General features: G+C 46.4%; 3 non-coding genes across 3 annotated transcripts; all 3 read right to left on the bottom strand.

Moving 5' to 3' along the window:
* Positions 1-577: 577 nt before the first annotated feature.
* trnat-cgu (transfer RNA threonine (anticodon CGU)) lies at positions 578-649 on the bottom strand. Its single transcript has one exon. It is a non-coding gene; the product is annotated as a tRNA-Thr (tRNA).
* Positions 650-7,181: 6,532 nt separating this feature from the next.
* trnae-uuc (transfer RNA glutamic acid (anticodon UUC)) lies at positions 7,182-7,253 on the bottom strand. Its single transcript has one exon. It is a non-coding gene; the product is annotated as a tRNA-Glu (tRNA).
* A 17,085-nt stretch (positions 7,254-24,338) lies between these two features.
* On the bottom strand, positions 24,339-24,410 carry trnae-cuc (transfer RNA glutamic acid (anticodon CUC)). Its single transcript has one exon. It is a non-coding gene; the product is annotated as a tRNA-Glu (tRNA).
* Between the last annotated feature and the right edge of the window lie 481 nt (positions 24,411-24,891).

The following is a 24,891-nucleotide window of genomic DNA, read 5'->3' as shown; positions in this document are numbered from 1 at the left end:
AGTCATCCCCACGGCCCTGAGCTGAGGGACTGCAGGCAGTCCAACACGGAAGGGACGATTTTAAATGAATCAGTTTTGCCCCCTCAGCCTCTCTGTCCCAGAGACAGGCAGTGGGACGGCATAAACACGTAGCATCATTCTCGCGCAGACAGAAGCCGTTCAGCCCATCGCGTCCACGGCGACTGTCTGTCACTTCTCTCTCTCTCTCTCTCTCTGAGGTTATTCACAATCGGTGGTATCCGTCCTAATAGGAGGGGACGATGTCTGAGTCGTGATGCGGTTTCTGACATGCTTGTCATTCTCGTCTGAACCAGGGTGGCGAATTACTGCAAGGAATGGACGAAACCACAAGGCATGTGTTCAACTTTACCAGCTGATTGGCATCGCAGAGAACTGGGTTTGCGATTCGGTTCAAGAGGAAACCGGCGAAGACCAGAATACCACTGAGACCTCTAAAACCATGCCACCTGATTTGGCGAGTGCATCGATACCCGACATTTTGGTAAATCGTTGCAAAGGCAGCTTGCAGAAGAGAGCACCGATCTTAAGGAAAACAGCTCGAGGAGACATTGAATAATAGCAGAGGATGGTTTCGATCCATCGACCTCTGGGTTACGGGCCCAGCACGCTCCCGCTGCGCCACTCTGCTGCCGCACGTAGCACCCTTTCCACAGAACACTTCAGGTTTCCGTCTGGCACGCGGCAGGCACGTTCGAGCCTGATGTCAAAGACCTCCACTGCTGTCGTGTAATATGCTGTTTCGCGGACGTATGGAGGCTGTGTAAATATAAACTTATTTCTAAATTCCCACATTCTGTTGGTCGAACTGTGATTTCACACTGAATCACAACATGTGTCACAGCGCAGACGGAGGCCATGCGGCCCACCTTCGCTCTGCTGGTTCTACACTGAAGTAAACGTGTGTCTCTATTCGTTTCATTCTCTCGCCTTCTCAGCGTAAATCTGCACATCTGAACGTGACCACCGAATTCCTTTTGTGTCCATTGAATCTTCCTCTTTGTCAGTGTCAGACAGGGACTTACTAACCCTAACCACTCCCTGTACGTAAACGTTCTTCCTAATGTCACTTTTACTTCTTTTCCTCGTGACTTTAAAATTCTGCCGAATCGTTGAGGATCCTTTCAGGTGTGGGAGCATTTTCACAACATTATTTTCTGTTTCTAGGTCCCTCATGACTTGGAAAAGTTCGGTTCTCCGATTGTTGACATTCCTCAAACACAGCACCACTCACGTCAACCTGTTGAACACTATCTCCAACCATTTCACTTCCCGGTTTTCTGCCTCATTCGTACTCCAAACAGCCCAACCTCGTTTCACGAAGGCGTTTTTTGAGAAAATTAATCAGGCAGTTTTGCACAAGTCAAGTTAAAAAACGCGGGTTCGTCCGGGATTTGAACCCGGGACCTCTCGCCACTCGGTACAGTAAAGGACCCAAAGCGAGAATCATACGCCTAGACCAACGAGCCAGAGGGCCGGAATGCGACTAACCCCCCACACCGCTAGGGCGACCTGAGACTTGCTCAGTAAGAAATACATTTGAGATTGCTCTGAGAATTGCAAACGGCAAAGAGTTTCCCGAACAGCTGCTTCTCATTCAGTCTCCCTGCTGCTGTTTGCCCCGTCCCCGGGAACCGGGCTCTCTCCACTGGCAGATAATTCAACCATTTTGTTTCGAAACTTTTCTCTGACACCCGAGTGGCCAGTGCCAAGCATTGCCCTCCTCAACATAGGATACAGAGAACAGGAGAAGTCCATGCAGACCTCCACGAGTGTATCAACGCGACTGTGCACATTGGGCCAGTATATCACTGGGAAATATTTATGTCCAAGTTTTTTCGGCAGCAGATGAGAAGGCGAGGTTCAGAACAGAGCGCTGTTATACCGGAAAGCTGCTAAAGACGACATTGAGTGAATAGGAGAGAATGCTTTCTCAGCTGGGTTATGGTCCCAACACGCACCCGTTGTGCCAGGGGTTCCACCTCGGTTCCACTCTTCCTTCACTCGCAACACCCCACGCCCACCTCCCATAGTGCCAAGGCACTTTCCCCTGCAACCGCCGAATGTGTAACACCTGCCCATTTACCTGCTCCCACCTGAATATCCAAGGGCTCTAACATACCTGCCAGGTGAAGCAGCACTTTTGCCACAACCTAGTCCACTGCATTCGCTGCTCACAGTCTCATTTCCCCAATGTAGAATGAAGCATAAACTGGGTGACTGCTTCGCAGAACATCCCGGTTCTGCCCGCGGAAAAAAAGGCCCTGACCTTGCGGTTGCCTGCCACTTTAACACATCACCCTGTGCCCTGGCCAACATCTCTGTCTCAGGCTTGCAGCAGTGTTCTCGCTCCAGATGAAAGAACAACACCTCATTTTCCACTTGGAGACCTTACAGCCCTCCGGTCTTCAATATCGAGTTCCATAACTTTAGGGCCTGAACTCCCCCATGTCCTTGACCCCTACCACACAAACGACTCCTTGTTATCACCTCGTCTGCTATGACACACTACGTATTGTTAGCCGCTAACAGTCTCCATTAACAGTTAGTCGCCCTCTCACGCGGATCGTTATTCACTCCCACGTCCTTCCTATTGTTCTCTCTCTGAGCTGGCGGCAAACACAGCAATGTACATCGGAGACTCTGAGCCAGCTGAAACTTGCTCAGTATGAAGTAAATACCACGTTGCTGCAAGAATTGCAAGCAGCAAAGCGTTTCCAGAACATCTGCTTGTCATTCTGTCCCCGGGGCGCTGATATTTGTCTCATCCCCAGGAACTGGACTACCTCCACTGGTGGATAATTAAACCATTTCATTTCTACTTGGACGTTGTTCTGGGGGGTGGGACGGGGTGTAGGGTGGGGTGCGGGTAGAGTCCATTCGCTCTTCTGCTCTCTCTCCCTGTCTCTCTCTGAAATCCTTGGGGTGAGAGGTGTCAGTTACATTAATGCGGGGAACATGAACAACTTTGATTGTGAACTTTCTCCAAGGGTCTGTTATCGGAGAGATAGAAAGATGCTGTGCTGGCAGGACAGAAAGAAATGGACACCGAGAACTCTTCGCCCAGGTAAATTCACATTGTTGTGCAGCCTTCTTGGTGTTCAGAAATCGTCTTCACCCAGCAATCTTACGGAAAGTCTATTGCAAAGTGGGCATCGCTTTCTTTGCTGCGACTGCGCAGCAGTTAACATCTGAGCCCCAAGTGTCCCAGATGAAGAGAATCCGAGTGAAACCTTCACTCACTGAGAGTCATCCCCACGGCCCTGAGCTGAGGGACTGCAGGCAGTCCAACACGGAAGGGACGGTTAAAAATGAACCAGTTTTGCCCCCTCAGCTTCTCTGTCCCAGAGACAGGCAGTGGGACGGCATAAACACGTAGCATCATTCTCGCGCAGACAGAAGCCGTTCAGCCCATCGCGTCCACGGCGACTGTCTGTCACTTGTCTCTCTCTCTGAGGTTATTCACAATCGGTGGAATCCGTCCTAATAGTAGGGGACTATGTCTGAGTCGTGATGCTGTTTCTGACATGCTTGTCATTCTCATCTGGACCAGGGTGGCGAATTACTGCAAGGTAATGGACGAAACCGCAAGGCATGTGTTTCAACTTTACCAGCTGATTGGCATCGCAGAGAACTGGGTTTGCGATTCAGTTCAGAGGAAACAGACGAAGTACAGAATGCCACTGAGAACTCTCAAACCATGCCACTTGATTTGAGTGGATTTGCCGAGTGCATCGATATGCGACATGCCATTTGGACACTCGGTAAGTAGATGCAAAGGAAAGCAGCTCGAGGTGACATTGAACAATAGCAGAAGATGGTTTCGATCCATCGACCTCTGGGTTATGGGCCCAGCACGCTCCCGCTGTGCCACTCTGCTGCCACACGCGGCGGCCCTTCCACAGAACACTTCAGGTTTCCGTCTGGCACGCGGCAGGCACGTTCGAGCCTGATGTCAAAGACCTCCACTGCTGCCGTGTAATATGCTGTTTCGCAGACGTATGGAGGCTGTGTAAATATAAACTTATTTCTAAATTCCCACATTCTGTTGGTCGAACTGTGATTTCACACTGAATCACAACATGTGTCACAGCGCAGACGGTGGCCATGCGGCCCACCTTCGCTCTGCTGGTTCTACACTTAAGTAAACGTGTGTCTCTATTCGTTTCATTCTCTCGCCTTCTCAGCGTAAATCTGCACATCTGAACGTGACCACCGAATTCCCTTTTGTGTCCATTGAATCTTCCTCTTTGTCAGTGTCAGACAGGGACTTACTGACCCTTACCACTCCCTGCACGAAAACGTTCTTCCTAATGTCACTTTTAATTCTTTTCCTCGTGACTTTAAAATTCTGCAGAACGGTAAACAACCAAAGATAATCACCGTCACTGCTTCCCTTCCATCGACTCAACTTTGTGAAGCAGTATCTTTCACTGGGAAATCAAACACCTTTGTCCTCAGGTGCCAGCTTCATTTCGACCACGACTTCACGCCCCTCACTGTTCTAGTCTCATTTTCAAACACTTGGCTCATATCCTCAAAAGCAGCTCTGGGGATATCTGCTTGTTCCACCCTGACAGGCAGGGGGTTGCAGATTCCCTACAGTTCCAATGTGATTAAAAAATTTGAACCCCTCCACTGATTTGCATCTTTAAAAAAGCCGTCGACAATCTCCCTTTCTTTTTAACGACAGTTCTCAACTGTAGTCGGCAGGGTTCACACCTGCGTGGGGAAACCGCAATGGATTTCATATCCATCGCATTCACCACTCGGCCCACCAATACAGAACCACACTGACAGCTTCATTTCCCAGGTCTCTCTGCCCGTGGAGCTGAGAAAGAGTGAATCATTGCAGAGTTCTCCTCTACATTGCGGTCTCCATTACATTGGGGAGACTGGAGACTCCTCGCAGAGTCAAGTCACAGCGCTTGAGGGAACATCTCCAGGACACCCGCACTAATCAACCCTATCACCCTCTCAATGTGAAGTTATAGCCTTGGCTGTTTAAAAAAAAGTAGTGCATTGTTTAAATGGTGATATATTGGAATGTGAAGAAAGTGAGGACTAGAGGTGAAAGTCGAAAAATGTGGCACTGGAAAAGCAGAACAGGTCAGGCAGCATCTGAGGAGCAGGACAGTGAACGTTTCGGGCACAAGCCCTTCATCAGGAATGATGTATGGATGTACAAAGGGGTCTCAGAGTCCCTCCACTCCAGTCAATGGCAGTTGTCGGGCAGATGCAGCAGGCAATGAGAGAGGCAAGTGGTATATTACGAAGAGGAATTGAGTTCAGAAGTGGGGTCATTGAACATATTCAAGGCTAAATTCATCTGAGTTTTGAACAACAAAGAAGTGGATGGTTATGGGGGGAGGTAAGAAAATGGTTTGAAGACCAGTACAGGTCAGTCACAGAGTATGACAGCACTGAACAGACCCTTCATCCAACTCGGCCATGCTGAGTATGTTTTCAGACTAAACTCGTCCCACCTACCAGTGTTTGGCCCATAAATCTTCGAACCTTTCATATTCATGTACTTATCCAAATGTCTTTTAAACGTTGTAACTGTACTTGTATAAAATCATGAGGGGTATGGATAGGATAAATAGACAAAGTCTTTTTCACAGGGGTGGGGGAGTCCAGAACGAGAGGGCATGGGTTTAGCGTTAGAGGGGAAAGATACAAAAGAGATCTAAGGGGCAACGTTTTCACGCAGAGGATTGTACGTTTATTGAATGAACTGCCAGAGGAAGTGGTGAAGTCTAGTACGATTGCAACATTTAAAAGGCATTTGGTTAGGTATATGAATAGGAAGGGTTTGGAGGGATATGGGGCCGTGTGCTGTCAGGTGGGACTAGATTGTTTTGGGATAGTTGGTCGGCATGGACAAGTTTGACCAAATAGTCTGTTTCTGTGCTGTACATCTCTATGACTCTATGACTTCTTCTGGACATTCATTCTGCACTCAGACCACTCTCTTAAAAAACGATCCTTGTCCTGTCTTTATAAAATCTTTCTCTACTCACCTCAAAATATTTGCTCCCTGATCCTGAAACACCCAGCTGTGGGAAAGGACACCTACTGTTCACCTCATCCGTATCCCTCATGATTTTATAATCCTCTATATGCAGTGTGTAGTGGCTCATTGAAATAATGTCCTGATGCAGCTTCGTTTCTGTGTGTTGGGATGTTTGCTTCTGTGGTTAAGCACTTGGTTTGCGTGTGTTGTTTTTCTGTAGACGCTAGTTTGAAGTTCCCCATTGACTGTTCGCTCTACTGTGACATCTAGGAATGGCACTTTGTTGTTCTCCTCCTCTTCAAACCAGGAGCCCCCTCAGGCCCAGAGTCTCACTTCCTGGAACACCAATATACAGACTCGTCAAAGGCCTCAACTGAAGACTAAAACACCAAGTCGAAGATTCACGCCACTCCATTTACTCCATCCAAGAATTCCTGAACACCAAAGACACTAAGTTAGAAGAGGATGGAATAATGCTGTCCTTTGACATAACAGCCCTGTTCACATCCATTAACATCAACGTGGCCAAAGAAAACTGGAGACACTACTCGAAGAACCAAAGACACAAACACAGCACCAACTTCATCAGCAAAGATAGCACTATCCAGCTCGTGGAACTGTGCCTAAACCACCCACTTCATATTCAGTCACAAGCCCTACAAACAAAACAACGAAACACCCATGAAACCGCCAGTATCAGGATTCCCAGCAGAAGAAATAATGCAGAGTCTCAAACCAACAGCCCTTCCAACGATCCAACCCAAACTTTGTTGTCCGCCACAGTGATGACACTTTTGTCATCAAAAAATGAAGCAAATTAGAGGAAAACTACAACACATCAACAATCTCCTTACGGGCATAAAATTCACAAAAGAGGAGAACAACAACAAAGTGCCATTTCTAGATGTCACAGTAGAGCGAACCGTCAATGGGGAACTTCACACTAGCGTCTACAGGAAAACAACGCACACGAACCAAGTACTTATCTACAGAAGCAATGATACCTTCACATCCAAACAAGCCTGAATCAGGACACTATTTCAACGAGGAACTACACACTACAGCTGCCAGTAACGACGAAGGCCAATACGTAACTGCCCAGCGCATTTAAGGAGAATGGGTAGGCGAAAGATCCACTGAGAAATATTTCCCTGACCGGGAATCGAACCCGGGCCGCAGCGGTGAAAGCGCCGAATCCTAACCACTAGACAACCAGGGAGACAGCATTGCCACCTCACAGCCCTATTGTAAATTGCTTCCCTGCCCGGAAATCGAACCCGGGTCACGATCGTGAGAAGGCTTCCACCAATATCATTGCTTGTATCCATTGCTCCCGATGCGGTCTCCTCTACATTGGGGCGACTGGAGACTCCACGCAGAGTCAAGTCACAGCGCTTGAGGGAACATCTCCAGGACACCCGCACCAATCAACCCCATCACCCTCTCAACTCCCCCTCCCACTCTGCCGAGGACATGCAGGTCCTGGGCCTCCTCCATCGCCGCTCACTCCCCACCCGATGCCTGAAGGAAGAACGCCCCATCTTTCGCCTCGGATAAATTCAACCCCAGGACATCAATGTGGACTTCACCAGTTTCCTCATTTCCCCTCCCCCCACCTTACCTCAGTTCCAACCTTCCAGCTCAGCGCTGTCCTCATGACCTGTCCTACCTGCCAATCTCCCTTCTCAACTGTTCGCTCCACCTCCTCTCTGACCTGTCACCTCCATCCCCACACCCATTCACCTATTGTACTCTTTGCTACCTTCGGCCCAGCACCCCCCAATTTATCTCGCCAACCATGGAAGCGTCCTGCCTCTGTTCCTAATGAAGGGCTTTTGCCCGAAACGTTGATTTTCCTGCTCCTCGGAAGCTGTCTGACCTGCTGTGCTTTTCCAGCACCATTCTGATCTAAACTCTGTTTTCCAGCATCTGCAGTCCACACTTTTGCCTACCCAATAAACCCAGTGTGACGATTTCACATCAACAAACTGACACTAGCAGACACAACGTCTGCAGAAACCCTAGCCACATTACTTTACATTAAAGACATCTGTGAAATGATTTCCAGACAACTCAACCCTCTCAGCATTAAACAACGGCTAGTGAACCTTAAATACCCTATACAAACAACCCGCAAACGAATGTTATTTACAAAATACCATACAAGGAAATATATACATGAACTCTGCCGCACAGTTCTCTGTGGCAAGAAATGCTGGGATGAGATAAGGAAGATTTTTTCAGCCAAAACGAATCGGCACTGACTGGACAGCCATTTAAAATCAACGCTGTCAGGCCAGGATGGAAGACCGGAAGGGATAATCAGTTTTCTTATTTCCTGAAGATTTACAAAGCTGAGACTGGGTTTTGGCGTTTCTTCCCTTTCCACTCCCAGAAGCCGCAGTGGTTGGGGCGGTGAGTTGGAGAAAGTGAAATGTGCCCGTGAGCAGCGTGTGGGGCTATTTCAGCTTCCCCTCCTCTGACCGCGCTGTGACGTGACTCTGATGTTCTCAGGGACACTTACTGACGCGAGACAGTGAAAAGAGTCTCGTTCCTGCAGATCAGGAATTCAAACCTTATGCCGGCTTCAGGACAATGAGAAAGATTAATTGGGGTGTGTGAAGAAGCTGTGAGCTGCATTTCAAACAGGTAGGTGGAGTCAGATGCGTCATCCATTGCGCCCCGGCCCTGTGCGGACCTGACGCCGCCATGATGCAGAATTCTGACGTTAACACGGACATGCGCAGCAATGGGAACATTCACAAGAGGAACAGCCAAAGATAATCACCGTCACTGCTTCCCTTCCATAGACACAACTTTGTGAAGCAGTATCTTTCACTGGCAAATAAAACACCTTTGTCCTCAGGTGCCTGCTTCATTTCGATCAAGACTTCACGCCTCTCACTGTTCTAGTCTCATTTCCAAACTCTTGGCTCATAGCCTCAAAAGCAGCTCTGAGGATATCTGCTTGTTCCACCCTGACAGGCAGTGGGTTGCAAATTCCCGACAAGTCCCAATGCGATTGAAATATTTCAACCCCTCCACTGATTTGCATCTTTAAAAAAAGTGGAGCAATCTCCCTTTCTTTTTGACGACAGTTCTCAACTGTAGTCGGCAGGGTTCACACCTGCGTGGGGATCCGCAATGGATTTCATATCCATCGCATTCACCATTCGGCCCACCAATACAGAACCACACTGACAGCTTCATTTCCCAGGTCTCTCTGCCTGTGGAGCTGAGAAAGAGTGAATCATTGCAGAGTTTGTTTGAATCCAATCACTTCACAGGTTTCGAAAGGGTTAAATATCTGCAAATGGCGAGTCTGGGTGTTTCATCCCGAAAGATGAAATGGACGTTCAGTTAAAAACAAAACCAGAAATTGCAGGAGCAACTCAGCAGGTCAGGCAGCATCTGTAGAAAGAGAATCAGAGACAATATTTGAGAACTGTTTTTTCCTCATCCAGGTACAGCCAAACCTACTGAGTTGCTCCAGCGGTTTCGCTTTCTGTCTCGGACTCTCAGCATCCGCAGTCCTTTACGTTAGAAATTCAATCAATTCAGAAACCCCTTTGTGCTTCCTCAGTGGAAAAGATTTCCGTTTGGGAAACATTTTCCTGACACCATTAAAAACGCGCATCTTTGCAGCCAAGAAAGCGGTAGGAGCGAGAACAACAAACGCTCTGTCTCCGGGTGGTCTCCAACCACCAACCTTCCGGTTAACAGCCGAACGCGCTGACCAGTTGCGCCATAGAGATAGGGCCAGACCGCTATGCACAGTCTCGTTGAGGAAGCTACTATTCAATTTATAATTCAACCTGCCCCGCCCAGAATTACCATTGTCAAAGCACTGATAACACGGTAGTTTGGTGTCAGCTCGGATTACAGGTCCTGATTTCTCTGTCCTCTGGTCTCCCTGTTCCCACAGAGTTAAATGTTGTCTGTTCTCAGCTCTGCTCGATTTCTGCTGAATACTTGACCCCCTTTTACACCTACTGGAGCAATAAAATATTCTGAGTCTCCAGGAAATGACACCTTATCTATACCCCTCTTGATTTTAAAAATCTCGATAAAGTTATCTGTCAACTTGCTAGGCTTCGTTGGAAAAATGTCCCAGCTTCTTCTTAACTCAAACCCTCCATTCCCAGCAGCACGCTGGCAAAGTAGGGAATAAGGATTTGTATCAAATCATATAAATGTACTGTCTGAAAAAATCTGGCTGTGTTCTTGCCTGAGATATTGAGAGTCCCTGGTGTAAGTAATTACGAATGCAATTATTTTGGTCCCAGAATTGAACAATCATTTTGCAACAAAGGGGTCTACTCTGATAAGGAAGTAGTGCTCATTTCTAGGGTAAGTGAACAGTTTGTAGATCGGGGGATGAAGTTCCAGACACTTGGGAAAGGCAAGAAATGACTGTGATAAATAAGACAACGAACTGTGGATGCTGGAAATCTGAAACATAAACTGACAACACTGGAAAAACTCAGCAGGACTGGAAGCATATGTGGCGAAAAAGCAGAGTTAAAGTTTCCACTCCAGCAACTCCTCTTCAGGATTCTGAAATAGTTTGTGAGAACCTCTTAAGACTACTGCTCCGCTTTAAGACCATAATACACAGGAGCAGGGTGAGGCCATTTGGCCCATCGAGTCTACTCCACCAGTCGATCATGGCTGATATGTTTCTCCATCCCATTCTGCTGCCTTTTCCTCATTACCCTTGACCCCTTACTAATCAAGAACCGATCTCTGTCTTAAATGCCCTCAATGACTTGGCATCCTCAACCCTTCTCCTCGTGGAAACATCATCTCCACATCCACACTATCCGGTCATAGAGTAGCACAGCGCTGCCTGACCCACTGTGATCTTCAGCATTTGTTGTTTTCAGGAAGGATTCCAGCACCTACGACAATGCGCTTCTAAATTTTGTACCCAGGTGGTTAGCTCTCCCTGGATCCCGTGAGATTTAATCTTACTCAACAATCCACTGTGCGGTACAATTAACAAAGTTCCCAGTCCCCACCTCCTTTTGCACACGTAAGTAGCACAATCAGTGGTGAGCACTGCTGCCTCACAGCACCAAGGACCCGCGTTCGATTCCAGCCTTGGGGCGACTGTCTGTGCGGAGTCGCCCGCACATGAGCGTTTGTATATTCTCCCTGCCGTGTCTGCGTGGGTTTCCTCCAGCTGCTTTGGTTTCCTCCCAAAGTCCATCGATGTGCGGTTTCGGGAGAAGTGACCATACTAAATGGGCCCAGAGTGTGCAGTAAGTGTAGTGTAATGGGATAGGTGAAATTGTATGCATGGGTTACACTTTGGATGGTCTGTGTGGACTTGTTGGGCTGAATGGCGTGTTTCCACATTGTAGGAATTCTACGTGGCATTCCCCCAACTCCAGAGTCTCAGCACTCTTGGCTTTTCCCATGGACAGTGTTGGGGAGGGAAACATTGTTTTACACGAGAGGAAGGTTCAGCGAGTGTGAAGCTAAAAGTACACGCAGTGCATCGCTTGAGCTGTTTACCCCGGTATACCAGAGGCTGAGGGGTGACCTTACGGACGTTTATAGAGTCATGCAAGGCATGGATAGGTTAAATAGACAAGGTCATTTCCCAGGGATGAGAGAAGTCCAGAACAGGAGGGTAGTATGTTTGGCGTGAGAGAGGCAAGTGTAAGGCATGATCTGCCCGAGGAAGTAGTGGATGTAGGTCCAATTATAACCTTGAAAAGGCATCTGGATGGATATATGAATAGGAAGAGTTCAGAGGGATATGGGCCAAGTGCTGGTAAATGAGACGAGATTAATTTAGGCTATCTGGTCGGCACGGATGAGTTGAATCGAAGGACCTGTTTTTGTGTTGTGTATCTCTATGACTCTGGCTTGCCCGTAATGATTGCCATGCCTGTATGTTCAGTTTCTGTCTGGTGTCGGTGCCAATGCCTTGATATCTCATTTCCTCCACCTCCCCAGATGTTAACCATTCCGTGTCTGGTTGTTTCTCAAGAAGCTGCATTGAAGGTTCATCCTGAAATGATACTTTTTTTGCTTCCCAAAATCAGACTTACTCACTCCTAGATGTCGTGAAAGATACTAACTTTCAGGTGGAGGTAACCATAATTCAGAGGTGTCTGTCTTGATGTTTTCACTTGATGAGCCATCAGCGGGTCCACATTAGGAAGAGGCCTTCAGCAGCCCTGAGTGCGGGAAGACCTTCAGCAATTCCTCTGCCCTGCTGAGGCACCAGCGGGTCCACACCGTGGAGAGCCCGTTCTACTGCCTCAAGTGTGAGAAGGGCTTTACCCAGGCATCCCACCTTCGGATCCATACGGGAGAGAAGCCCTTCCCCTGCCTAGAGTGCTGGAAGGCCTTCAGCAATTCCTCCCACCTGCTGAGGCACCAGCGGGCCCACACTGGGGAGAGGCCGTTCACCTGCCCCGAGTGCAGGCGGAGGTTCTCATCATTCTGCACCTTGCAGAAGCACCTGTGGGCACACCAGTGCTCCCAACAATCTGATTCTGCTGGTGATACTGCTGTGGGTCACTGCGAGGACTGAACCCCTGCCCATTCTGACAGTGCTTATAGCGGGAGAGTCGGTCGGATTTTTTTGTTTTATGCCGTCGTGCTCCCCCACCCCCGCAACTTTGCTTCCAGTGGGCGCTGCTGCTCATTGAGCGCAGGAGCTTTCTCTCTAGTGTTTTCTGTCCAGTTAAAGAATTATTGGCTCTGTCTGGGAACGGGCTCCAGTCTGTAAGAAATAGCTGAATACTTCAGGGTGTCCATTCACATTCAGCAGTGACTTTGAAATTAAATTTACGGTTATGTGCCTGTGAACAACTCGTCATTGAAGGATTCCCCAACGGCTTGGCAATCCATTGTTGGGAACTGATTGCTTCAAGTGATAATTTTAAAAATTCTCTTCCTTAATTTACCCCTTAATTTTGTGTCTATGGGATGGTGGAGGACTTGATCATAAGGCTTAAATCATTGCTATTAACTGGATTATCTTGTTTAACTTTGCCCTAGTAAATTTGCGGTATTCATAATTGTTTGTTCTTGTTTAAATTATAATTCTGGTGTGCAAGATCTGTTCATCAAGTGTGGTCCTCTTGATGAAACTGCTGTGGGTCACTCCCAGGACTGAGCCCCTGTGCATTCTGACAGTGTGTGTGCAGTGGGAGAGTCAGTGGGCTTTTTTGTTTTATGCCCTTGCCCCACCCTGGCCCGCCGCCAACTTTGCCTCCATTGGGCGTTGCTGCTTGTTGAGCCCAGGAGCTGTTCTCTCTAGATTCTACTGTCCAGTTAAAGAATTGTTGGCTCTTCCTGAGAATGAGTCCCAGCCTGAAAGAAATGGCTGAATACTTTGGGGTGTCTATTCACATTCAGCAGTGACTTTTAAATTAGATTTACAGTTACGTGTCTGTGAAAAACTCATAGTCCAAGTATTGCACAAAGGCTTGGCAATACATTGTTGGAAACTGTTTGTTTGAATTGGTAAGTATTTTAAAAAAAATCTTTCTTAATTTGCCGCTTAAATTTCTGTCTCTGAGATGATGGGGGACTTGATCAAAGGGTTTAAATAATTGCTATTAATTAGATTATCTACTTAACTTTGCCCTAGAAAAGTTGCCGTATTTATAATTGTTGGTTTTTGTTTAAATTATAATGTTGATGGTGCAAGATCTGTTCTTCATCAAGTCTGGTTCGGAACAGTTGAGAAATTGAGGGACATTGCATGTTTTAATTTCACTGTGTTGTGAATCTGGTGACAGTGACATTCATTTGTATTGGGTTGCTTACCTTTAGTTGTAATGTCTTTCACCCCAACTATTCACTATGGTAGTGAGTTCCACAGTCTCACCACACTCTGAGGTTTTTCATGAAATCCTTAGTACAGAATTGGAAGGGAAAATGTTGACGAGGGCAGAATATAGGGTCTTAACTGCAAAAGCCAGGAAGTCATTCGACAAAGTAAGACCATGACAATGTAGGGACAAATAAGGAACTTTGACAGCAATGAAGACGTCACACGTCAGAGTTCAAGATAATGGTCGTGACAAAAAGAAAAAGTACTCTGCCGATATTGGATATTGTAATTAAGCAAGTTTCGAGATGCTGCAGTTGGTTGAATATGATGACGTAAGAGATGAAATAACCAAAACTACGAATGTAATTTGATGTCGGTAACCATAAAGCTAGTGTATACTATTGATTGATATAGGTCAATTGCGTGCTAGTAAGCCATTCAGCCCATCGAGTCAACATTGACTGACCGTCTCACCCAGACCCAGTTCGTTACCCTATCTCTGTAACCCTGCATCTCCCATGGTCAATCTACCCTCACCTGCACATCCTTTGGACTGTGGGAGGAGGCCAGAGCACCAGAGGAAACCCACACAGACACAAGGGGAGAATGTGCAAGCTCCACACAGAGAGTCGGCCCGAGGGTGGGATCAAACCCAGATCACTGATGCCTTGAGGCTGCAGTGCTAACCACCGTGCCACTACCACATGCTGCTCTCTAAAGAAATGAATTTCAAAGACTCGGGAACACTTGAGAGAAAAACAAAACTCTCCTATCTTAAATGAGAGGCTAGTCTCTGGCTAGAAATGAGTGGACATTACATTTGCATTAAGTCCTCTCCAGATGTTATACTGCTCCATCAGATCATCTGTTTCTTCTAAATTCAAACTGATACAAGCCCAGCCTGACATCCCCTTGTCCCCGATTAGAAGTTGAGTAAATCAGCAACCCTCGACCTCACTGGCATGACACAGGATGCCCTCAATCCAAGTTGACCTTAAGTGTCTAACCTCTTGACGCCTACGCCACCATGTGGTCAGCCGCAACTCAGCCCTGAAGGAGAGCAGAGGAACTGAACAGACCGCAGTGAGGTGGACATTGCATTCCCAGAGAATATTGTTCAAGTGAGAAAGTTGTTCAGCTCACATTCGGATCATTGCAGGGACCATGTCTCCTGTCGTTTAAATATCATAGATCCCAATAACGGTCTACTTTTGTTGTACATTGTGTGTGTTTTACCTGATTTTCTGTTGCTGTCATTCCCATTAGGGTGTGTGAATTCAGTACCAGATAGTAGTCTCAGTTCTGAATTATCCTTGAGGATTGGTGTAGAACGTACAAAGTGTCAGTCATAATGGAAGAAGCTCTACTGTTTATTTAACCCTTTGCTGTCATTGTCCTGGGACTGAATGAATGGGGAAGTGTAGAGGCAGTTTTACTCTGTATCTAACCCAATGCTTGACAGTGTTTGTTGGGGACAGTGTTGAGGTAGCTTCACTTTCAATTTAAGAGTAGAGGAAGCTTTATTCTGATTGTAATCCCATGTTGTCCTTGTCCTGGGAGTGTGAGATGGCATCTGTAATTGAAGTGAATGCAGACTTGCTGTGGGAGTGGAGGGTACTTCTACCTGAGCACACCCATCTTTGAGATTGCTGTGCTAATCAAGACACTCTCAGACACCTTCATTCACTTTTCCAACCAACCACAGGGTGGTTAAGGATGGTATAAATGCTGGCATTGCCAGCGATGCCCACACCCCATGCATAAATAAATACTTTTTGTTGAAAAGTTACATTCACGTTCCAAACCCTCTAATGTATGATTACTTACATGGAAAATTCCTGTCAGTTTCGAATATCATTGTAAAACATAGGAATGTGTCAACCATGTAAAAATATAACAAGAACAACAAATGGAGAAGTTAACAGGGAATGATCAGGACCAGAATGCTGAGTCAGTCTGACCTCCATGGCTGAGAGAGTTCTCCCAGATGTTGAAGTTACTCCAATGCCTTTTACTCTTGCAGCTTCCCCAAAAGTTTGTCCCCGATGTAAGATCATTCAATGACCCGAAGAACTAACTGTTTTTATCTCCATAGCTGCTGCCAGACTTTCTGAGTAATTCCAGCCCTTCTGCTTTATTCTTTTATCGGATTTGAGCTTCCCTCAGTCCGTGTAATGAAGAACTGCAATGCTGGAGATCTGAAACACAAAAATGCACCAATTGCTGGAGAAACTCAATAGGACTGGATGCACAAGTGGAGAGAGAAGCAGGGTTAGCATTTCCAGTGCTGTGACCCTTCTTCACAACAGTTCTGGACGCAGGCCAGGATATTGACTTTGTTTCTTTCTCTCTCTCTCCACCGGTGTTGCCAGACTGGCTGAGTTTCTCCAGCAATTTCTGTTCTGACACTTTCACAAGGTTGATGTTTGTTATCCATCCCGAAGTGCAAGGTGTCTTGCTTATGCCAATTCAGAGGGCAATTTAAGAGTCAACGACATTGCTGTGGGTTTGGAGTCACATGTAACCCAGACCAGGTAAGGATGGCAGTTTGCCTCCTGAAAGAACATTGGTGAACATGGGCGTTTATGACAATTGACGTCAGTGCCATCGATACCATACTGAGACTAATTTTGTGTTCCCCATTTATGATTTGAATTATTCACATCTCACCTCTTGCTGTGGTGGGATTTGAACTCATGTTCCCTGGATTACTCATCCTGTGACATTATGTCCACACTGTTGTTTCCCATCTTTTGCTATTTTGTGTTTGCTCTTTACGTCTTTGTCCTCAGATGTTTGGGAAATTGAACCTGTTTAAAAGATTGACCTAAACCTGCCCCTTTGACCAAGTCTTTGGTCACCTGTCCTAATCTGTGCTCCACTCTTGTGACTTTTAAAGGAATTCTCATTATGTTCACGTGAAGCACTTTGAGATAGTTAACTGTACCACAGAGGTTATTTGAATGCAGTTTGTATCCCTATCTTAATATCTGAAAGTAAAGGGTCATATTTTAAAAGTAGAAGACAAAAATGAGGATGATTTTTTTTTCTTTCTAATGGTTGTGTGTCTTCCTCAAAAGGCAGTGAATTCAAAATCTTTAAGGCAGATGTAGATAGGTTCTTGATATCCAAGTGGATGACAGATTGTCGGGGATGTGGTGGAATGTAGAGTTGAGGTTGAATTCAGATCAGCCATGATCTTATTGAATGTTGCAGCAGGCTCGAAGGGCCGAGTGGCCTACTCCCGCCCATTTTATGTTTGTATCAAGCAGTCTGTGTCTCCCCTCTTATAGCTATGAACTGGGTCATTCCTTTCCAATATTGTGCCTTGTAGACAGTTAAGTGAACACCAGGTGGCCTCCTATTGGGAGCAGGCATATTGGAGGAATTGCAGTATTTCTTGTGTTAATTTTGTTGCTTCTCACTCAGTGTTGCTGAGAATAATCTAAATAAAACCCAAAACACTTCTATTATTATCGCACCAATGGAAGTGTTGGTTTGGATGTAACATTGTTGAATAAGCCATTCCCAGCTTTTCCAGAATTCTGTGTTTAAAGCCCTCGAGTCTAGTTTGTACCCCTGAAACAGTTCTTATCAAGGTCATATTTGACATCCTTTGTAACGGTGATAGGGATGAACATTCCCTCGTCGACCTGCGGACAGCCTCGATCAGAGTTAATGACAGTACTGACCCTCTCCAATATCGATGTATGCTCTGGGAGGGTCTGCTTTTAGCGTCTTCCGTTCTTATTTATTTAAGCGTAGCTGCTGGTGTTGGCATCTGTACTGATGATATCCAACTGTGCCTGAACACCACTTCTCTCCCGACTCCTCTGTCATTCATAATTTACCAATAATTTCATCTGAATGCATGCCCAATTTCCAGCATTGGATAACCATAAACATTCCCTTAGTTAAATATTGTGAAGGGTGAAGCCATTGTTTTAATCCCCAAGTTCGACCTGACCCCCCCCCCCCCCCCCCCCCCCCCTCCAACCCCAGTAAGTCTGTTGACATCCTTCTTGTCACATTTAAAACTAGGATCGATAGATTCGTGAACAGCCGGGGGATGAACAGTTACAGGAAAAGGGCAGGGAAGTGGATGTGGGGAATGTCAGATCAGCCACGATCCTACTGAATGGAGGAGCAGGCTCAAGGGGCTAAATGGCGTATTCCTGTTCCTATTTTTTATGGTTCCCGAGCCCTTACCTCTGATACAGGACACTGACTTGTTTGTGCCATTACTGAGAGTGCTGATGTTCCCTTGTGTAATATCAACAACGTAGCAGCTGCTGCAACCTCTCGCTCCTTTGTTACCTCTAAACACAATTTGCCAATGTGTCCTGGGGAGGCGATGGCCGACTTTATTGTCACCAGACTATTCAGCCAGTTAATGTTCTGGGGACTTGGGTTCAAAACCTGCCACGGCAGATGGTGAAATCTGAATTCAATATAAATCTGGAATTAAGAGTCTAATGATGAAATCGTTGTGGTTTGTTTTAAAAACTTATCTGGTTTCCTGCTGTCCGAAACGGGTCTGATCTACATGTGATTCAGATCCACTGTCAGCTGGTTGAATCTTCACTGCACTTTCAATCAAAACCTCCAGGCGGAGGTTCACTATAACCTCCCTACTTTTGTACTCCATTTAAAGGCCAATCACCCTTTTGCCTTCCCGATTACTCACTGAACTTGGATGAAGAGTTCATGTCATCCTTACCACCTGCATTCTAATCAACTGTATCTACTGCAGTCTTGGCAATAGTACATTCACTTCACTTATCCAAGTAATTCATATAAATATAGTAAATAATTTTGTGCCCCAGCACTGATCCCTGTGGAACGTTGCTAGTTGTAAGTTGCGATCCTGAGCATGCCCCTTATCCCTCCTGTATCATTGGTTAGCCAATCATCTATCCATAAGTTTAGACTGTTTCCAATATCATGTGCATATCATTGGCTCTGCCAGCAAGTCTTCCCAAACCGTTCTTGAAAAAGTGGTGGTGAGCTACCTCTTAAATTACTTCACAAATATGATGTGGTCTATAATAAAGGTTCAGGAGCGAGTTCCAGGATTTCGATCAATAACATCGAAGCAATGCGTATATGTCACAGTTGGAATGTTGTGTTCACACTTATCTCCTCTTGCTGGTTGAAGTGATGGAGTGGAAGTTGCTCTTGAACAGCCGCCACTCATATAATCAAGCCAGACAGATCGATTGTGGCCAGAGACACTGCCATTTTGCCTTCTCATCAATCTACATTCTTTCCATCCAAGTTTTAGTCACATCAAACTGCCTCGCAATGCTGTATGGCCACAGTAAACTATAATAACGTGAAGATCGCTGGGATGACTTTCTACATCCGACTGCAATATAATCACAAATCATTGTTTCCAGTTTTGGTGGAACAAACGACATCGTATTGGTGGATAATTACAGTTAGTGCAGACACAACTAGCCATCGATATATATTAATTCTGATCACTTCAATGGCCAAATTTCAAGTCAGAAACCAAGTGCACTCGGCTGCTTGTAACATAGACAACATGACAAAGTGGCTCATAGGAGGAGAAATGGGGTATTGAGGAGGAGTGAAATGTTTGCTTTTGGTCACCTCCACAATTGTTAGAAAAACAGATTGAAACGATTCTTAAAAGGTGGCTGAAGTAATAATGTGGCATAACACTTCAGACAGCGCAAAGTGGAAGATCACTTTCTAGTGGAAGGAAAAGATATTTCTTATTTCTGAAAGAACTGGGAAACAGAAGAGGGAATGAAATCTGACTTGGGAGCTATTTCCTATTTGTTGAGAATGTTGTTTCATAACAGTCTTGGTTTAGAGCATAAGCTCTTCATCAGGAATAAAGGGTGGCCCAAGGGGGCTGAGAGGCAAATGGGAAGGAAGTGGGGCTGGATGAATGGCAGCTGGGAATGCAATAGGTCGATGGAGGTAGGGATTGATGGTAATAGGTCAGAGATGAGGGTGGAGCAAATAGGTGAGAAGCAAGGTGGACAGGTATGACAGGTCAAGAGGTTGGTGTCGAATTGGAAGGTTGGATCTGGGACAAGGTGGGGGAGAGGAAATGAGGAAACTGATGAAATCTACATTGATACCATGTGGTTGGAGGGTCCCAAGTCAGAAGGTGAGGTGTTTTTCTTACAAGCGTCGGGTAGCAAGAGTTTGGCAGTGGAGGCAGCCCAGGACTTGCATGTCCTTGGCGGAATGGGAGAGCGAGTTAAAGCGTTCAGCCACAGGGCGTCGGTCGTTTAGTTTTAGTGTCCCAGAGCTGTTCCCTGAAACGTTCCGCGAGTTGGCGTCCAGTTTCCCCAATGTGGATGAGACCATATTGCAAGCAATGGACATAATCTTATAAATAGATTGCATAAATCTTAGCCTGCCAGAGTTCTTTTCTTTAATTAAATTAATGAAAATTTTAACTAAATTGGGTGACTGCATGAAACGGTTTGTTGGTCAGATTTGAATCATCACTCCCAAATAAGACAATACTTTGAATATCAGTGAACAGCTCTTTTTGTAAAAAACCACAAGTTCTTGATGTATTTTCACAACTTACTGGTATTCACATCTGCACATTCAATGTCAAATTCTGACATCAGAAATGAAATTACACCATTAATTTTGACTTTCAATATTCGCAGAAGCAAATTAATAGCACACAGTTAATACCCAGTCTGATTAATATGAAATTAAATTTAACCAAAAAAACATAAAACCAAGCTGGGAGATAAGAAATGGGGGAAGGGCATAAAGCAAGAAATGCAGCATCATAGAAGGTGCTCCTCCAGGGAGTGTATTTTACCAACTACCGCTGCTAAATATAAACACTCTGATATGATCCTCCGGTTTTAATGTAAACCATAGCCCCATACAGTAGGTACCATTTAAATGAGTTAAAAATACAAGCCTTGAGCAAATCCAGCCTCCAGCCTTACCCCCCGCTTCTTGGAGCTTGGACCTTCCTCAAGCTCCGGCGGGTCGTTGAACTCCTGGGCTCCAGCTGCCACTCCTCCACTGAAGAAGCTTTGGGAAGCAGATGCAAAGGGAACATACAGAACAGAGCACCATTGTAAATGAAAGCAGCTTACGGAGACATTGGGCAATAGCATCACATGGTTTTTACCCATCGACCTCTGGGTTATGTGCCCAGCACACTCACGCAGCACTACTCTGCTTCTGGGCTCCCAGCAGCTGGATTGTGGATCAGTTTAAAGTAGGTCCTATATCTCTGATTACATTGGTACACAAGGCAGTGAAGAAAGGTTTCAGCACACTGGCCTTCATCAATTAGGGAATTGAGTATAGATGTTGGCAAGTTATGTTGTAGTTATACAGGACGTTGATGAGGTTGCACCTGGAATATTGTGATCAGTTTGGTCCCCTTGGTGTTCTGACTTCTGCCTTCTTCAACTCTGGGTTTGTGTTGAACTTGATGGGATACTTTGTCCAACTTAGCATGTTTAAACAGTATCGCTCAGATGATTCATTTGAAACTTTTCAGGAAGTGAGCTCAATAAGATTGAACTATTCAAATTTACTTGGACCCTATTTTAAAATTACATGAGGACCAGTAGTCAGAGACACGTACAGCATGGAAACAGACCCTTCAGTCCAACTTGTCCATGCTGACCTGATATCCTAAATTAATCTAGTCCCATTTGACAGCACCTGACCCATATATTCTGGCAGCTCATTTCATATATGTACCACCCCCTGCATGAAGACGTTGTCTCTTTAATATATTTCGCCTCTCACCCTAAACCTATGCCCTCTAGTTCTGGACTCCGCCACCCCTGAGAAAAGACCTTGTCTATTACCCTGTCCATGCCCCTCATGATTTTGGAACCTCTATTAGGTCACTCCTCTGCCTCCGATGCTCCAGGTAAAACAGCTCCAGCCTATTCAGCCTCTCCCTGGAGCTCAAACCATACAACCCCCAGCATCATTCCCATAAATCGTTTCTCATGGAGAAGTTAACGTTTCAGTCCTGAAGAAGGGTTAATACCCAAAACGCTGACTACTCCACATTCTGAGGCTGTATTCTCCCAACCTCCTGCTTGCAACTTCGGGTTGCAATATGTAGTGGCTCAGTGGTTACCACTGCAGCCTCACAGCGCACGGGACCCAGGTTTGATTCCAGCCTTGGATCGCTGTCTGTGAGGAGTTTGCACAATCTCCCAGTGTCTGCATGGGTTTTCTCTGGGCGATCCTGTCTTCTTGCATAAACCAAAGATGTGCAGGTCATGTTGATTGGCCATGCTTAATTGCCCATAGAGTTAGGTACATTAGTTAGAGGGAAATGGGTGTGGATGGGTTACTCTTCGGAGGGTTTGTGTGGACTCGTTGGGACAAATGGCCTATTTCCTGTAGCTAATCTCATCTGCACTAATTTTGTCTCTAACGAATGGCAGAGTAGACTCGACGGGCCCAATGGCCTAACTTCTGCTCCGATGGTCTTGCGGTCTGAGGTTTATTTGGATCATTTCATTGGCAATGTGCAGTCCCTGGCTCAATGAGCAGCAGTGCCCCCGCTGGTGCTTCCGCAAGTTGCAAGCAAACATGAACCTCTTCCCACACTCGGGCCAGCTGAAGGGCCTCCCACTGCTGAAGGACACACAGGTGTTTCAGCAGGGTGGAGGAATTGCTGAAGGACTTCCCGCAGTCAGGTCAGCAGAATGGCCTCTCCCCCAACCCCCCATCCCGCCCCCGTGTGGACCAGCTGGTGCTTCCGCAGTGTGGAGGAGCGGATAAAGCCTTTCCCACACTCGGGGCAGGAGAACGGCTTCTCCCCGGTGTGGACGGACTTGTGCCTCAGCAGGGCTGAGGAATTGCTGAAGGACTTCCTGCACTTAGGGCAACTGAACGACCGCTCCCCCATGTGGACTCACCAATGGGCCAGCAGTTCGGAGGAAAGAGCAAAGCCCTTCCTGCACTCGGGGCAGAAGAATGGCCTCTCCTCAGTGTGGACCCATTGGTGTCTCAGCAGGTGGGAAGAACTGCTGAAGGCCATCTCGCACTTGGGGCCGGAGAACAGCCTTCCTCGGTGTGGACCAACTGGTGCGGCAGCAGGCAGAAGAATCACTGAAGGCCTTCCCACACTCAGGGCAGCAGAAGGGCCTCTTCCCCTCTGTGGACCCACTGGTGCTTCAGAGCCCTTTCAAATTTCACAGTATCCTTCTGATAGGAGATCAGAATTGCACACAATATTCCAAAACTGGTCTAACCAATGTCCTGTACAGCCACAACATAACTTCCCAACTCCAATACTCAGTCAGAGGATTGCGAAAGCTTTCAAAACCCGCAAAAAACAAACAGGAAAGAATGGAGGCCCAAACGAATTTTTGAAAGTCAGCTTGGAAGCATCAATGAGAAATCGGCGGACTGGGTTTATTGGGGACCCGTTCTCCTTAAATACACTATATACCTATTCCTCTTCTGCTCTTCGTAGTTTCTCTGTGCTTCAGTGTGTAGTGGCTCGTTGAAATAATGTCCTGATGCAGCAACGTTTGTGGGTGTTGGGATGATTGTTTCTGTGGTTAAGTATTTGGTTTGTGTGTGTTGTTTTTCTGTAGACGCTAGTTTGAAGTTCCCCCATTGACTGTTCGCTCTACTGTGACATCTAAGAATGGTACGCTGTTGTTGTTCTCCTCTTCAAACCAGGAGCCCTCCTCAGGCCCAAAGCTTCACAATTTGGAACACCAATATACAGACTAGTCAAAGGCCTCCACTGAAAACACCAAGTCGAAGATTCACGCCACTCCATTTACTCCATCCAAGAATTCCTGAACACCAAATACACTAAGATGGAAGAGAATGGAATAATGATGTCCTTTGACATAACAGCCCTGTTCACATCCGTTAACATCAACTTGGCCAAAGAAAACTGAAGACACTACTCGAAGAACCAGAGACACAAACACAGCACCAACTTCATCAGCAAAGATAGCACTATCCAGCTCGTGGAACTGTGTCTTACCACCCACTTCATATTCAGTAACAAGCCCTCCAAACAAATCAACGAAATACCCATGAAACCACCAGTATCAGGATTCGTCGCAGAAGCAATAATGCAGAGACTCGAACAAACAGCCCTTCCAACGATCCACCCAAACTTTGGGTCCACTACAGTGATGACACTTTTGTCATCAAAAAATGAAACAAATTAGAGGAAACCTACAACACCATCAACAATATCCTCGCTGACATACAATTCACAAAAGAGGAGAACAACAACAAAGTGTCATTTCTAGACGTCACAGTAGAGCAAACAGTCAATGGTAAATTCAAAACAGCCTCTACAGGAAAACAACGCACACGAACCAAGTACTTAACTACAGAAGCAATCATCCCTCCACATACAAACAAATCTGAATCAGGACACTATTTCAACGAGCCACGACACACTGCAGCACCCAGGAACGACTATAAATAATTACACAGCGCATTTAAGAAGAATGGGTAGTCTGCACCCCTGAAAATGGTTTCCCTCACCGGGAATCGAACCCGGGCCGCGGCGGTGAGAGCGCCGTATCCTAACCACTAGACCACCAGGGAGATGTAAATGCATGATGTCAGATCTACTGAAAATGACTTACCTGCCCGAAAAACGAACCCGGGCCGCAGGAGATCGAAGGCTTTCACCTGTGCATCCACCAATGTCATTTCTTGTATCCATTGCTCCCGATGCGGTCTCCTCTACATTGGGGAGGCTGGAGACTCCTCGCAGAGTCCAGTCACGGCGCTTGAGGGGATATTTCCAGGACACCCGCAACAATCAACCCCATCACCCTTTGTCCCAACATTTCAACACCCCCCTCCCACTCTGCCGAGGACATGCAGGTCCTGGGCCTCCTCCATCGCCGCTCCCTCCACACCCGATGCCTGGAGGAAGAACGCCCCATCTTCCGCCTCGGATAAATTCAAGCCCAGAACATTAATGTAGACTTCACCAGTTTCCTCATTTCCCCTCCCCACACCTTACTTCAGTTCCAAACTTCCAGCACAGTGCTATCCTCATGACCTGTCCTACCTGCCA

The sequence above is a fragment of the Chiloscyllium plagiosum genome, unplaced genomic scaffold, assembly GCF_037043375.1.
Source record: "Chiloscyllium plagiosum isolate Xiang-an unplaced genomic scaffold, Cpla_swu_hap1 HiC_scaffold_27, whole genome shotgun sequence".
Classification (NCBI taxonomy): Eukaryota; Metazoa; Chordata; class Chondrichthyes; order Orectolobiformes; family Hemiscylliidae; genus Chiloscyllium; species Chiloscyllium plagiosum.
This window is presented reverse-complemented; position numbering and strand designations above follow the sequence as displayed.